The sequence below is a fragment of the Leuciscus leuciscus genome (genome assembly GCF_965113295.1).
Source record: "Leuciscus leuciscus genome assembly, chromosome: 20".
NCBI classification, from domain to species: Eukaryota; Metazoa; Chordata; class Actinopteri; order Cypriniformes; family Leuciscidae; genus Leuciscus; species Leuciscus leuciscus.
Window position 1 is genome coordinate 35,194,622 of NC_138744.1, and position 14,246 is coordinate 35,208,867.

Consider the following 14,246-nt stretch of genomic DNA (forward strand, 5'->3'; position numbering starts at 1 on the left):
TCTAAAAACGCTTCCAGCTCAATGTGTGTCTGAAGCATCGCAGACATCTTTTAAAGCCGTCTTCAGAGCCATGTGTCAGACAAAGAGAGAGGAGTATCCAAAAAACACAAGACTTCACCGTGAGCCAAACGAAAGTAATCCCAACACACACACAGAGAGTGTGTTTCCGTCTTAAATCAGCTGCGGCACAATTCACAGCGGTGAGAAAGAGCGTGTTTGAGGAAAGCACCCCTAAACAACCACGAATTAAGAGGTTTTAAAAGGATTATCCCGAAAGAAATCGAACAAATCCCAAGCTACAGCGCTTAAGTAGGTATTTGTGGGTACATATGTTTGTGGATGTGGATGTCTTTCCATTTTTAAAACACAGTGTATACACTGAAAAAAACTGAAGAAAAAAAAAGGTGTATAGGAACGATTTTCACTCAGAAATTGCAAGTAGCAAGTACATTGAATTAGGGTACGTTTACATGACAACGATGTGCTAAAAACGGAAACGTTTTTCCATTGCATATTTCGAGTAGAGAATTTTGACAAATTTGTCAAAATGAACGGATCCGCGAAAACGACTAAAAACGCTGTATTACGCGCGTCAGGCCAAAAGTGGGCGATGACATTTTGTAAATCGTAACAATTCACATTTTTGTAGTTTAATAACTAAGATGATAAAGGTATCAGTTTGTGTCCCAAAACGCTGCTGTTGTGTAAATGAAGGGCCAAAATGCATTAAAAGTTTTCTGTTTTTAGTTGAACTGCCCCTTAAACGTGAAATTCTGAAACACTGAAATAGTATTTTCTTGTAAAACAAGTCAAGTCAAGTCAAGTTTATTTATATAGCGCTTTTCACAATACAGATTGTATCAAAGCAGCTTCACAGTATTAAATTAAAATAAAACATACTCCACAAATCTTTATGTTGCAACGTTTATAAAATAAAGAGTAAATTGAATTAAATTAGTATTTTCTTGTAAAATGTACTCCAATAATCTGTTTATGTTGCAATATTTATAAAATAAAGAGTAAATTAAATTAAATTAAATAGTATTTTCTTGCAAAATGTACTCCAATAATATTTGTTTATGTTGCAATATTTATCAAATAAAGAGTACATTTAATTAAATTTGTATTTTCTTGTAAAATGTACTCCAATAATCTGTTTATGTTGCAATATTTATAAAATAGAGTAAATTAAATTAAATAGTATTTTCTTGTAAAATATACTCCAATAATCTGTTTATGTTGCAATATTTTTAAAATAAAGAGTAAATTAAATTAAATAGTATTTTCTTGCAAAATGTACTCCAATGATCTTTGTTTATGTTGCAACATTTATAAAATAAAGAGTAAATTCAATTAAATTAAATGGTATTTTCTTGTAAAATATACTCCAAAAATCTTTTCTGCAACGTTTATAAAATAAAGAGTAAATTAAATTAAAATTAAATTAAATAGTATTTTCTTGTAAAATGTACTCCAATAATATGTTTATGTTGCAATATTTGTAAAATAAAGAGTAAATTAAATTAAATAGTATTTTCTTGTAAAATGTACTCCAATAATATTTGTTTATGTTGCAACATTTATAAAATAATGAGTAAATTAAATTGAATTGAAATAAAATGAAATTCAATAGTATTTGTCTTGTAAAATGTACTCCAATAATCTTTGTTGCAACATTTATTAAATAAATAGTAAATTGAATTGAAATTAAATTCAATAGTATTTTCTTGTGAAATGCAATACAATCTTTGTTTTATTTATAATAAAAAAATAAAATAAAACAGTACAGTTCTCACTCTACATTCTGTAATGTTGCAAAATGATGTCCTGAAAATGTTATTTTCAAAACCGATATGTTTTTTCTTTCAGTCTTTTTCTCCACAGTGACAGGGTTTTGCTACACTTTTGCTTTAACCCGTCCATTACCTTTCACCTCTGTGCTCCATAATAGCTGGGTGGTTTCAATCAGGTGCGTTGCGTTATTGTAACCGCTGGACCTCTGGGCTGTGGTGTGGTCATGGGTAATGGCTGCGCTGTCAAGCTAATGGCCAAATTAGCATTTTAATTTCTGCACGTTTGGCAGCCGGTGCACAAGGAAGGCTTGTGGAGAGATACTATTGTTAGAAGCACAAAAATGGAGCGCACCAAGACAATGAATAACATTACAGCGGCTAAAAATACAGCAAGCTGAAAGCCCCTACGACGGTTTCAGGACTGAAGACGCAGTGCCGTCGTGTTGTTCTGTGCCTCACATGCTCGTAAGCGTTCAGTTGAACAGGCACAGATTTGGTTTGGCTTGGATGCGTGTGCTAATGTGATTATGTGTGTGTGAGGATGTGTTGTGTGCACAGAAAGTCTGCTTGCAGGAAACTCAAAAACGTTCAGGGTTCAGCATACTGGTGCTCAATCCAAACCCTTTCTGAAGTGTGTACTGTATTTTATTCATCATTTATCAATCTGACATTTTAGGAATAAAAAAAAGGTTTAATTTCCAATATAATTGGACACAAAAATAACAAATTTAAGAATGTGTTCCTTTATCAATTCTTGACTTTAAATTGAATTAAGAATATATATACTGTAAATAAATACATCATTTTGACAAATAATGACAATTTATTCTGATACGTGGAACAAATGTTTTCTCTAATTAGACACATTACTCAAAGATAAATACTGTCAAAACAATTAACAGCTATGAAAGTGTATTGTATATATTCATTCATTCATTCATTCATTCATTCATTTATTTATCTATACACTACCGTTCAACAGTTTGGGATTAGTAGGGTTATTTGAAGAGTTAAAAATATCAATAACAACTTTTCATCACAAAACTTTTCATCATCAAATTAAATTATATACTTACTTCATATTATACACTTAAAGGCAGTCAAATGTCAAGAGTTTTTGGTTTTAAGGGAAAAAAGTATTCAAAATCATTTAACTTGAAAATATGTTCAAATACTTATTTTTGACCAATTCTGTCACTGGCCACAATTCTAACCGTAAAATCAGGATTAGGTGTAAAATAATTGTATATATATATGTGAAAATCAGCTGAGGATTGAACAGACAGTTCAGAGGAAGATAGGAATAAAGGATAATGCAAGAGTTCATTACAAATGATTGTCAAAAGCAAAAACGCAATGAAATGCCGCATGTTATGTGAGAAAGTGACATTTTTGGAATCAGCACCACAAAATTAGTAAGAAACAAGTATTTGATTTCATTCAGCAAATACAGTATGCCAGGGTGGTAGTGTCAATGCATATCAAACTACCTCAGAAAACTGACAATATCTGACAGTTTTAAATGCATTTTTTTTAAAATAAATATCCCTGAAGCATTGGAACATTGTGTCGCAGTTCTTAAAGGGATACTTCACCTCTGGAAAGATGAATGTGTATTTAAAATAGGTCATTTATGTAGAAGAAATGTGAAATTATTTTTGAATTTGGAGATTTCTAGACTGAGAAAAGCCAGAAAATGTATTTTTGGCTTATGTGGATGAAAGACAACAACTCCCAGAATGCACTTGCTTCGCTGCTCTACGAGGCCACGCCTCCCGGTTAGAGAGCGCAGTTGAAAACAAGAAGGCTAGGCTACTAGTGAGACTCCGTGACGAGTTTGCCCGGTATTTCGAGATCGGCCAAAATGTCTGGGATTCAGCTTTTGCGTTCTACTGTCGCCATTCATTATGTTTACTGTGGCGAGCAGGACGAGACTGAGGGCCGCGGGAGAACGGCGCGAGGCCGGTGGCAGGATTACTGAGACGCGCCGGTCTCGCATCTCTCACGGAGGAGCGGGAATTTTCTTAGCAATGTTAAAACGCACATCAACCGATCACTTGTTTAGCGTTCATGTAAACACTACATTCAGATTCACCAATCGGAATGAATTCAGTTAGATTGAAACAAAAGGTGTGCATGTAAACAATGAATGGTGACTGCAGAAACCAAAAGCCGAATCCCGGACATTTTGGACGATCTCGACGGCCGGACATGTCCGGGAAAAAGAGGATGGTAACCCCTACTACTCAGCTTTCTCCACAGAACAAGAGCCTGTTAGCTTAGCTTCCAAAGAAAGACGGCTGATACTGTGTACATTCTGTGAGTGAGATCCCACCTCCTATGGGCGGGCTGAAAACATGTGGGACAGCCCCTCCTACTGGCTGTAGTCTCTCGCCTCTGGCCAAAAAATCCTCCGATGACGCAAAATGACGATTTTTAATCTCTCATCTCCGGGGGACATGAGTGTAGAAAGCACGGTAATTCGAAAATACTACAGGTTTTCTACTAATACAAAGCTTAATGCTAAATCCTGAAGTATCCCTTTAAAGGGATGTGTCGTGTTTTTTTGGGGGCGAGACGGAGTGAACTGCGGCGCTAATAGAGTCTCACGAACGAAGACCAACGGACAAGGTCCGTTAAAGGGATGGTTCGGAGTAATTTCAACCTAGGGTCCTTTGCACCATGACCTCGAGCCAAACACCCCCCAGAAGCTTTTTTCCCCTCGGTCGAACATTATTAAAGTTAGAGCTTATTTAGAGACATCAGCCAGATGGGTTAGTGCAGGCGCTAATGGATCCAAGGCTGTATCTCGTAAATTACCCCACTAATAATGCCCAGAATAGTACCAAACTTCTACAGTAGTACAAATAGGTTCTGTACTCATAAAACGAGGCATTGGAAAGTTTGTAAGTACATCAGGAGTTTATTTAAATAACACTTGCCTGATGGCTAATGCTACCGCTAACCCAGACGTCGAGCTCACTTCAGTGGTTTGGGAAAAGCACGTAAAAGTCCTGGCAGAAAGCGATCCATAAGGATGTAGTGTAACGACGCCCAGAGTATAAAAACGTTTCGCTGAATTTTGAAAGTTTTATAAATGCTTGTATTTTCAGATCAACACTTAAATAGTATTTTGAATATCATCCAGTTATCAATACATTTCTATGGAGTGTTAAGTTCACTAGCTTTCCCCTTACACCTGTGAGTTTTGCAAAGGACTTTTACGGGTTTTTCCCAAATCTCGGAAGTGACCACGACGTCTGAGTTAGCGGTAGCATTAGCCGTCAGGCAAGTGTTATTTAAATAAACTCCTGATGTTCTTACAGACTTTGCAATGCCTCGTTTTATGAGTACAGAACCTATTTGTACTACTGTAGAAGTTTGGTACCATTCTGGGGATTATTAGTGGGGTAATTTACGAGATACAGCCTTGGATCCATTAGCGCCTGCACTAAACCATCTGGCTGATGTCTCTAAATAAGCTCTAACTTTAATAATGTTCGACCGAGGGGAAAAAGGCTTCTGGGGGGGGTGTTTGACTGGAGGTCATGGTGCACAGGACCCTAGGTTGAAATTACTCTGAACCATCCCTTTAAATCATACATTCCATTTCAGTTTGTTTTTCACCAAATCCTATTGTATATCCTCACGTCTAGCATGGGTCATTCTGTGATTCTTTAAAAAGCTTGAAGTTTGAAGCCGCTATTCTCTGCTATTAAATGGCGGAGCGAGAGCCGGATGTTTTTTTTTAATCTCTCCTTTTCTGCTCTGAAAAAGAAAGAAGGGCATATGACATTAATACAACACCAGGGTGAGTAAATATTCACTTTAGGGAGAAGTAACACTTTAAGACTTCACATTGATATGTGCTGAATGTCTTCACTGGCCACAGACAGCATGAGTGATACTCTCATTCGCCCGTTCTTAGGAGGCTAATTCCCATCACTTTCAGGTCACCTTCACTTTAAGGAGCTCATTCCTCACTGGCAGCCTGGAGATCTTCAGAGACTCTCATTTATTTAGATAGAGTTGGAACACAGATGGATCCATTATGTTGAGGGTATCAGGAGGCTACTTTGAGAAGAACATTTCAAGTTGTTGGAGTGTGTAGTGCTTTAGAAGTGAAACCAAACACTGCAGAGATGTGAAGTGATAGTCTCATTATGAACAATACAATTCCTACATATTATGATAGATACACTACCAGTCAAAGGTTCGTAATTATTAAGATGTTTTATGTTTTTGAAATAAATCTATTCCGCTCACCAAGGCTGCATTTATTAGATTACAATTATATTACAATTTAAAATAACTTTTCTATGTGAATATATTGCAAATTATAATTTATTCCTGTGATCAAAGCTGTATATCAGCATCATTACTCCAGTCTTCAGTGTCACATGATCCTTCACAAATCATTCTAATATGTTGTTTTGCTGCAAAAATATTAAGCAGCACAACTTAACACTGATAATAATAAGAAATGTTTCTTGAGTAGCAAATCATCCTATTATAATGATTTCTGAAGGATCATGTGACACTGAAGACTGGAGTAATGATGCTGATTATTATTCCAAAGATTTCTATATATATAGAAATATATATAGAATAGTTATATATATATATGTATGTATATATATATATATATATATATATATATATATATATATATATATATATATATATATTATATATATATATATATATATATTTTATTTAATTTTTTGTGATGATATTTCACAATTTTACACTTTTTATTGAATCAAAATAAATGCAGGCTTGGTGAGCATAAGAGACTTTTTTTCAAAAACATTAAAACAATTTTAATTATTCAATTATTGACGTATATATTTCAACATTTTCAAAACAATGGTCCTGAGCAATACAATCCGACCACCTATAAATCTCCTCTGGACATGTTTGAAGCCCATCCACTTAAATGCTTACTGCCAAATTAAAAGACAAGGCTCATAATTAAGACAGACCCAACAGAGTAATTAGACCCAATTACAGCCAATCGTCCTCCTCACAATATCTCTCTCTCTCTCTCTCTCTCTATTACACCTACCTGTCAATACAACAACGAATAGAGGAGAAAGTCATTACCAGCAGCAATTCTACACTTTCAGCTTTAGGGCATTCAACCCTTAGAGTGTGATTTTTCTTGATGTGTCCCAACTTCCAGTTTCAATAGAAAAATATGTCAACAGGAAAAATGGTGTAGGACTTGATTTTATTTTACACAACAGAGCACAGCAGTGACCGCCCGCTTGTTCAGTGCCTCAGTTTCATTCATTTCCTTGAGCTCTATAAGCCTGAACCAAAACCAACCTGTTCTGAACTGAAACAGCATATGATTTTAATCTGAAAATATGGAAATAAGAAAAACATATAAGGCTGTATATTTACATTTTTATGAGGGAATGAACCACAATCCCATGAGCCATTGAGAAAGTATAAATCAATGAAAAACGAATGAATTATGGTCATTGATTTCATTTAAATGCATTGCAAAATATTCTTAGATATATTTACAGTATATATATACACACAAGTATAAATATAGCACGTGAAGTAATAACTACTTTTAATTAGTCTGTTTGAGACCGAATTAATGCTTGATGTTTTTCTATAAATTACGGACATGGCACCAGAGGACTATTTCTCTTTTTCTCAGTTATTTTGCTTTATTTCCAGATTCAATCATAGGCTCGTTCTTACGTACTAGCACGTGTGCACTCTTCAAGAACGACGCTTTAAATCTCTTGACAAACTAAAAGACGTAAATAACATTTGTATGTATTCTAAACTAAAAGATATAGATTGTACTGGATGTCAGCTTGCTTATTTTGCTCAAGATAAGGATTTATTAAGTCCATATGTCATGCAAACTAGAAACTATGCTTGTAACCACAGTCGAGATCTGTCGTTCCAACTACACAACTTTGCGATGCTGTTTGCGAATGTTCGTTAGAACTATGTGGACAACAACGGAACTTGCGACCACAGTGGCTAACGATGCTTTTGGGAAACGCACCCCAGTTTAGTTCCTGAATGAAGCCTCTCCTTCCGAAAAGAACCCTGTGCTCTGATTGGTCGGCTGGACCAGTGTGTTGTGATTGGTCAACTGCTTCAAGTGTGTTTGGGAAATGTCCCACCCTTCACCATAACACGCGGTTTCAACACACTACTAACTAACTAAATCAGGCCCCGCCCCTTTATTTAGCATATGCCTTGTGCGGGAATTATTTAAATGAGGAATATTGAGGCGTGTTTGTTCCTGGAAGAAACTCAAGACTACAATGGAGGCGTTTCAGGGAGTTCAGAAACAACTGATACAGATATAGAGAGGGACTTTGGAACTTTTTTGCATGCACAAACTCTCTCAACTTTTGTGATTTACACTTTTTCCTCTCTTCTTCTACCTAGTATCGATTTTTCTTCTAATCTTGGAGTCAAGCCTTGAGAAGGACGGAGGCTTGGGCCAGATGATTTTGTATATTTATATCTTTTAGTGTTGGGTCATCTTCATCAATCATGTATTCCCGCTATTAAAAGAAATTATTCCCAGCTAGCAGAACCACCTATCTGACTATAGCATGAATTATTAATACAATGATTCTGGAAAGGCACAAGTGTGGTTAAAAAAAAAAAGGTGCATTAAAAACACAAAAACACAGACCATCTGACCTGAGAATGAAGAGGCACATCTGACCTTGAGAAAAGACTTGTTTTCTTTTTTCATTTATCAAAAAACAAGGTTAGCGACCTCCTAAAAAAGAGACTCCTGCTCCGGGCGTTCCTTCACTCATCTGGACGCTCACATGCAAGACAAAGCTCTGATTCTCAGTGTGAATGCATTCACTGACACAGTCAAACTTACTCTCAGGCCTTGCAGTGTAAATGCAGCCTATGATGCACAATCTCCAGTGTGTCGACGTGCAACAGTGAGTTAATTAAATTCACAAGCAAACAAACCTGCGACTACATTCGATACTCGGTTCACACTTCAGCTGCCGAGGGGATTCTGCCGAGACGATAGACAACTGAGGATCAACTTCAACTTCATCAAGATCAAATTGAAATGCATTAAACTGCAATCTGGAAGACTAATTGAACTATTAAGAAATAAATAGAAGTCTGGAAGAAACACTGAGGCGAGATTTAGAACACACATTTATTTGTCGCCAGGGGCTCCTGACGCCTGTGGTGTGATTTACTCGCGGCGCACCAGCAGACTTTCTTCTTGTTGTTAAACTTTAGTGTTTGAAAAACTGATACGCTCTGCAAAGGTTTGCTGGAAGCTGCTTTTGGGCATCACTTGATAACTGAGTTTAAGATACAAACCTAATCAAATCTCATTCTACAAAAGGCTTTTCTGATTCACTGCTCTATATCAATCCTTTGCTGAATTCAATGACTGCTTTTGCACAAGTAGCGGCAGTTAGACTGCAGAAAGATGTAAAATAAGTCTCTGATGTCCCCAGAGTGTGTATGTGAAGTTTTAGCTCAAAATACCCCACATATTTTTTATATAGCATGTTAAAATTGTACATTTTTGAGGGTGAGCAAAAACGTACTGTTTTTGTGTCTGTCCCTTTAAATGCAAATGAGCTGCTCCTCCTGGCACAGGGGGCGGAGCTTCAACAGCTTGCACTCACACAGACACGCACTGAAAATTTCTAAAACTTTTAGCCTTTTATGTTCAAACCGGAGTCAGACAATGATGGAGAGACTCAAGAAGAAGTGACAACATGTAGAAGCAACAGGACGTTTCTGAATGGTTAGTTGATGAATTTATGTAGCTGATGTGGAGTTATCTTCTACTCATTGATTAGCATATTCTGTCCTTAAAAAACGATTTCTTTAAAAGCAAATATCTCCCTTTGCTCAAACAGCAACATTACACACTAACTAAAGTTAGAAAAGTGAAATTAGAATCAACCACCCCAGTCAATATCAGTCTCAGATTTCCTAATCATTGCACCACGAATAATAACTCTATCGAACTGAAACGGACACCCCAGAGGCATGAAACAAACAGAAGCATGAGAAATCTGAACCTTTACACCCCAAACACACACACTCTCAGTTAGATATGTAAACTACATGAACATCTGCGCATGTCTCCAGATGGGGGAAGCTGTAACTGAGGGAGACACCATCAGCGCTCTCTCTCTCTCTCTCTCTCTCTCTCTCTCTCTCTCTCTCTGAATGACACCCAGGAGAGACTCTCAGCAAGGAAGTCTCCATTCAAGGGCTCAAAGAACACGCTAATTATCCGCCCTCTTATTTTGCCTCTTCAAAGGATGCGTATCTTCCCATGGAATATCATTTGCGCAGTATGGTTAGATAAGCAATAATGTCAAATGCTCATTCAGAATAAAATCTTTGAAAATGTCAACCGTGTCCATGGAGAAATGTGCCTGACATCAGCTGGAATTCAGGTGAGTGGATTCCAGGAATTAGAAGAATGGAATATTCCAGGCCGATTGATCCTTCACTAAAGCTCCGCCCCCCCAATCTCCCAGTTACTGTCAATCATAGAGACGAGCGCTTCATCTGAAACCGAATACTTCCATACTATATAGTAGGCGAAAAGTAGTCAGATGACCTACTACTTCCACCAAGACTCTGAAGTGTGCATTTGATGGATCATCTTTACTATCCCATCTTTACTATCCCATGAGGCCACAGGAGAGGGTTTATGAAAGTAACAACGTGGTACGTCCGAATTTCATTCACACTACACGCATTCATATTATATACCACATACTTTTTAATGGTCGTAAAGGAAATTCAAATGCAGTACCTACTCAGACAGTATGCGATTCAAATAGTAATATTTTAAAAAGCTGAAATAAAATCAAATATAGGCTACAGGTGAAACTCGAAAAAATTGTATATCGTGCAAAAGTGTGTTTTATTTCAGTAATTCAACTTAAAAGGTGAAACTAATACATTATATAGAGTCATTACATGCAAAGTGAGATATTTCAAGCATTTATTTGTTATAATTTTGATGGTTATGTACGGTGACCGGGAGGGGACATGTTCGGTTCACTTATTTTTGTCGTGGCCACAACATATTAACTCGTGGGAACGTGATATTATGTCGTGGCCACGAGATCATTTTGTTGAGGTAACGAAATCATTATGTCGTGGCCACGCGATGCAAAGTCGTGGCCTCGAGATCATATGTTGAGGGAACGATATATTTTTCTCGTGGCCACGACTTCATATTTTGAGAGAACGACATCTATTTGTCGTGGCCACGAGTTGAGGGAGCCACAGCGGCCAATACTGTAACCGTACCATAGCATAGACTGGGCAACAGCAGAGATGGAGATGACAGAAGAAATAACATTTTACTTTAAATTAGGAATGTCATATAAAGATATAGTTGCGGTCTTTGGCATTAAGACATGGGTACGTTGTAAGTGAAAGACACATGAAGCGCATTCTTATACTTTTTTGTCACACGCATATTTAGGGACCGTCTCACAATTACATGCGACATTGGCATAAACGTTTCTAAGTTCAATAGCATTTGAAGACAATGACTTACAGTCATAAAACCAACTGTACATTGTTCACCCAGGTCTCATGTATGATGCACACCTTTTAGATTTTTTAGATTTATGACAATAAACTGCTAAATCATATGCAAATATTGCTTAAAACATCAGTTATCGATATTAGTCTCAGATTTCCTAATCATTTCACCACCAATAGTACCAATTATTTACTCCACCGAACCGAAACTGAGACCCCAGAGGCATGAAACAAACAGAAGCATTAGACATCTGAACCTTTACACCTGTAAAACTAAAGAATATATACAAATAAAAGCTATGTATATACATCTAAAATACCACAATAGTATGTAAGTAAGTAAATAACATTGATAAGTGTTTTTACACCAACATTGGATCATATTTGTAGATCATTTCTGTAAAACTTAATTTAAAACTTTTCAAATTGTGTGCTACTCAGAACTTAAATTGAAATTCAACTGAATGCGCATTAAGGTGTAGAATTGAAGTTCAATTTGAACTGTTTTAAATGCCACCTATGTAAATATGGATTTAGTTTATTTAATCATTTAATAAATGAACGTTTGTGCTCCAGAGCAGAACACCACAGCATTTCCCAGAATGCATCACCTCTGAATCACAATTCAATTCAAATTCAAATTCACCTTCCTTGTACGCAATTCAAATAACCATGATCTGAAGAAGCCAATTCTTCAATTGCGATTTTAGCAGAACCCTGATCAGTGCAGACGTGAAGAGCTCGGAGTCTGTCTGAACCAAGCGGCAACCTCCCTGTCTCTCTCTCTTGAAACCAACACGGAACTGAATTAAACTGCAATTCATCGACTGGCCGCTTGAGGCTGGCTGCAAAAGTGAGTCAAATCTGCATCTCCCCCATGTTGAAATGCCCAACTTTACAGCAGAAAAACACATGTTTACAGCCTGGAGCAAAAAGTGGCTTTGGTCTATACAGCTAATTTTGCCCTTCATGACGACTGTGAGGAGGGTGAATTTTTTTATAACTCATCCGTTTAAATTATGTTAAGCCTTAAATTTCTGCATAATTAAGGGTGTCCACTTTTGAGTGACAGGTGGATTCCCGCTGCTGTGGTCTTTAGTCATCATTAGCCGTTTGTCTGCTGTCTGTTAGCTGTCACGTTACCTCAGCTAATTGTCTGACTGTAAAAATAAATAAATTCAGGAGTGACGCGCTGCCAAGATGGCGACGGTCGGCCACGCCCACTTTAGGCTTCAAAACCGGTCTTCAGAAACGGGTGACGTCACGGACACTACGTCCATATTTTTTTTACAGTCTATGGTCTGAACGGAGATGGTTCGTTTCCTTTGAATCAAACAGGGCTTCCATAGCAACAAGAGGAGGAGAAAGAGGAGGAACGGGATGCAGCAGAAGAACATAATGACAGCAGTCCATCCACTGCCAGCACCACTTCATTTATGCTTTTCCATTTGTTCCGCTGTGCCGGATTAGAACCGGAGAGGAAGAGAACACTCATGTCTGCTCTGCTCACCACACACACACACACACACACACACACACACACCATCTCAGCAAATCAAAGGGATCTGAGGAGAGATGTAAAGATACTCCGCAGAACAGAGCGCTTTGCTCACTCTAGATTCTGATCACTTCAACAAAAAGAAAAATTACCAGCATGGATTTGCAGGCAGGGTTATGCTGGTTATGGTAGTCTGACTAAAAATGCCCAAATACACATTTTAAATTGACATTTAAAGAGACTTGGTTTGTTCGTTCTGAAACATGTTTACATCGGGGATTGTGGAACATTTTGAGCTTAAGCATTGGCTCTCTTTTAATTCACGAGTTGGAATTTAAATTGAATTCTAAGTTTAGGTCAATATGATTTGAAGTTGATTAAAAAAGATGGTTTTCATAAAAATATGACTGTTTTCAATATTGATAATAATCTTGAGCAGCAAATCATCATATTAGAATGATTTCTGAAGGATCATGTGACACTGAAGACTGGAGTAATGATGCTGAAAATTCAGCTTTGATCACAGGAAAACATTAGTTTAAAATATTTTCAAATAGAAAAGTTATTTTAAATTGTAATAATATTTCGAAATATTCATGATCAAATAAATGTAGCCTTGGTGAGCAGAAGAAACTTCTCTCAAAAACATTGAAAAAAATGTACTGACTCCAAACTTCTGAATAGTAGTGTGCGTGTGTGTGTGTGTATATATACTGTATATGTACATATTTATGTCCATAACGCCTATAAACATTCAAACTTGAAGGATTTTTAAATGCTTTTTAAAACTTTCAAACAATGCTTTGAAGATGCAACATTGTGTTTGTTAAATGTTTTTGTTAAAATAACAATTATATACATTTCCTTGACTTCATTACATTCATATATAAACTGCAGTTCTGCATTTGTTTCTTTAAATCAAACTCAATTCAGATCTGAATGGCGCACAAACCTGCTTCACATCACATGAACTAACTAAAGTTGAAATGCTCAAGCTCTTTAAAGCAGGATGGATTCTGATTGGCTGTCAATGTTTTTATCGTTCATCAGCTGGGAAAAAAAGTTCAGTAAGTGATTCCAATGATATTGTTTCTCTGTGCCATTATCGTTATAGTTATGGTGTGGACTCTGCTATTCTATTAAGAGTGATTTTTAGAACTATATCTTTACATTTACATTACATTTATGCATTTGGCAGACGCTTTTATCCAAAGTGACTTACATTGCATTTCAAGGTACACATTTACAGTCTTATTAGTTCTTGCTTTCCCTGGGAATCGAACCCATGACCTTGGCGTTGCAAGCGCCACTACAGTCTTTATCATTATAATTATTGTCCTCGGTGTGAACAGGCCTTTACGCTTCAAAAATGTCTCACAATACTACTAACTGTCTTCATA

The 14,246-nt window shown here is 36.8% G+C and overlaps 1 protein-coding gene and 1 long non-coding RNA gene across 3 annotated transcripts in view; one reads left to right on the forward strand and one right to left on the reverse strand.

The window, feature by feature from the left end:
- The window catches only part of LOC309483395 (mannosyl-oligosaccharide 1,2-alpha-mannosidase IA), a 217,689-nt gene that overhangs the window by 55,465 nt on the left and 147,978 nt on the right, over nt 1–14,246 (reverse strand). The gene's annotated exons all lie outside the window — the stretch shown is intronic.
- The window catches only part of LOC309483423, a 309,493-nt gene continuing 301,750 nt past the window's right edge, over nt 6,504–14,246 (forward strand). Inside the window, exon 1 of the long non-coding RNA XR_014200558.1 lies at nt 6,504–9,594. This is a non-coding gene — a long non-coding RNA (uncharacterized lncRNA). The remainder of the gene's footprint in view (nt 9,595–14,246) is intronic.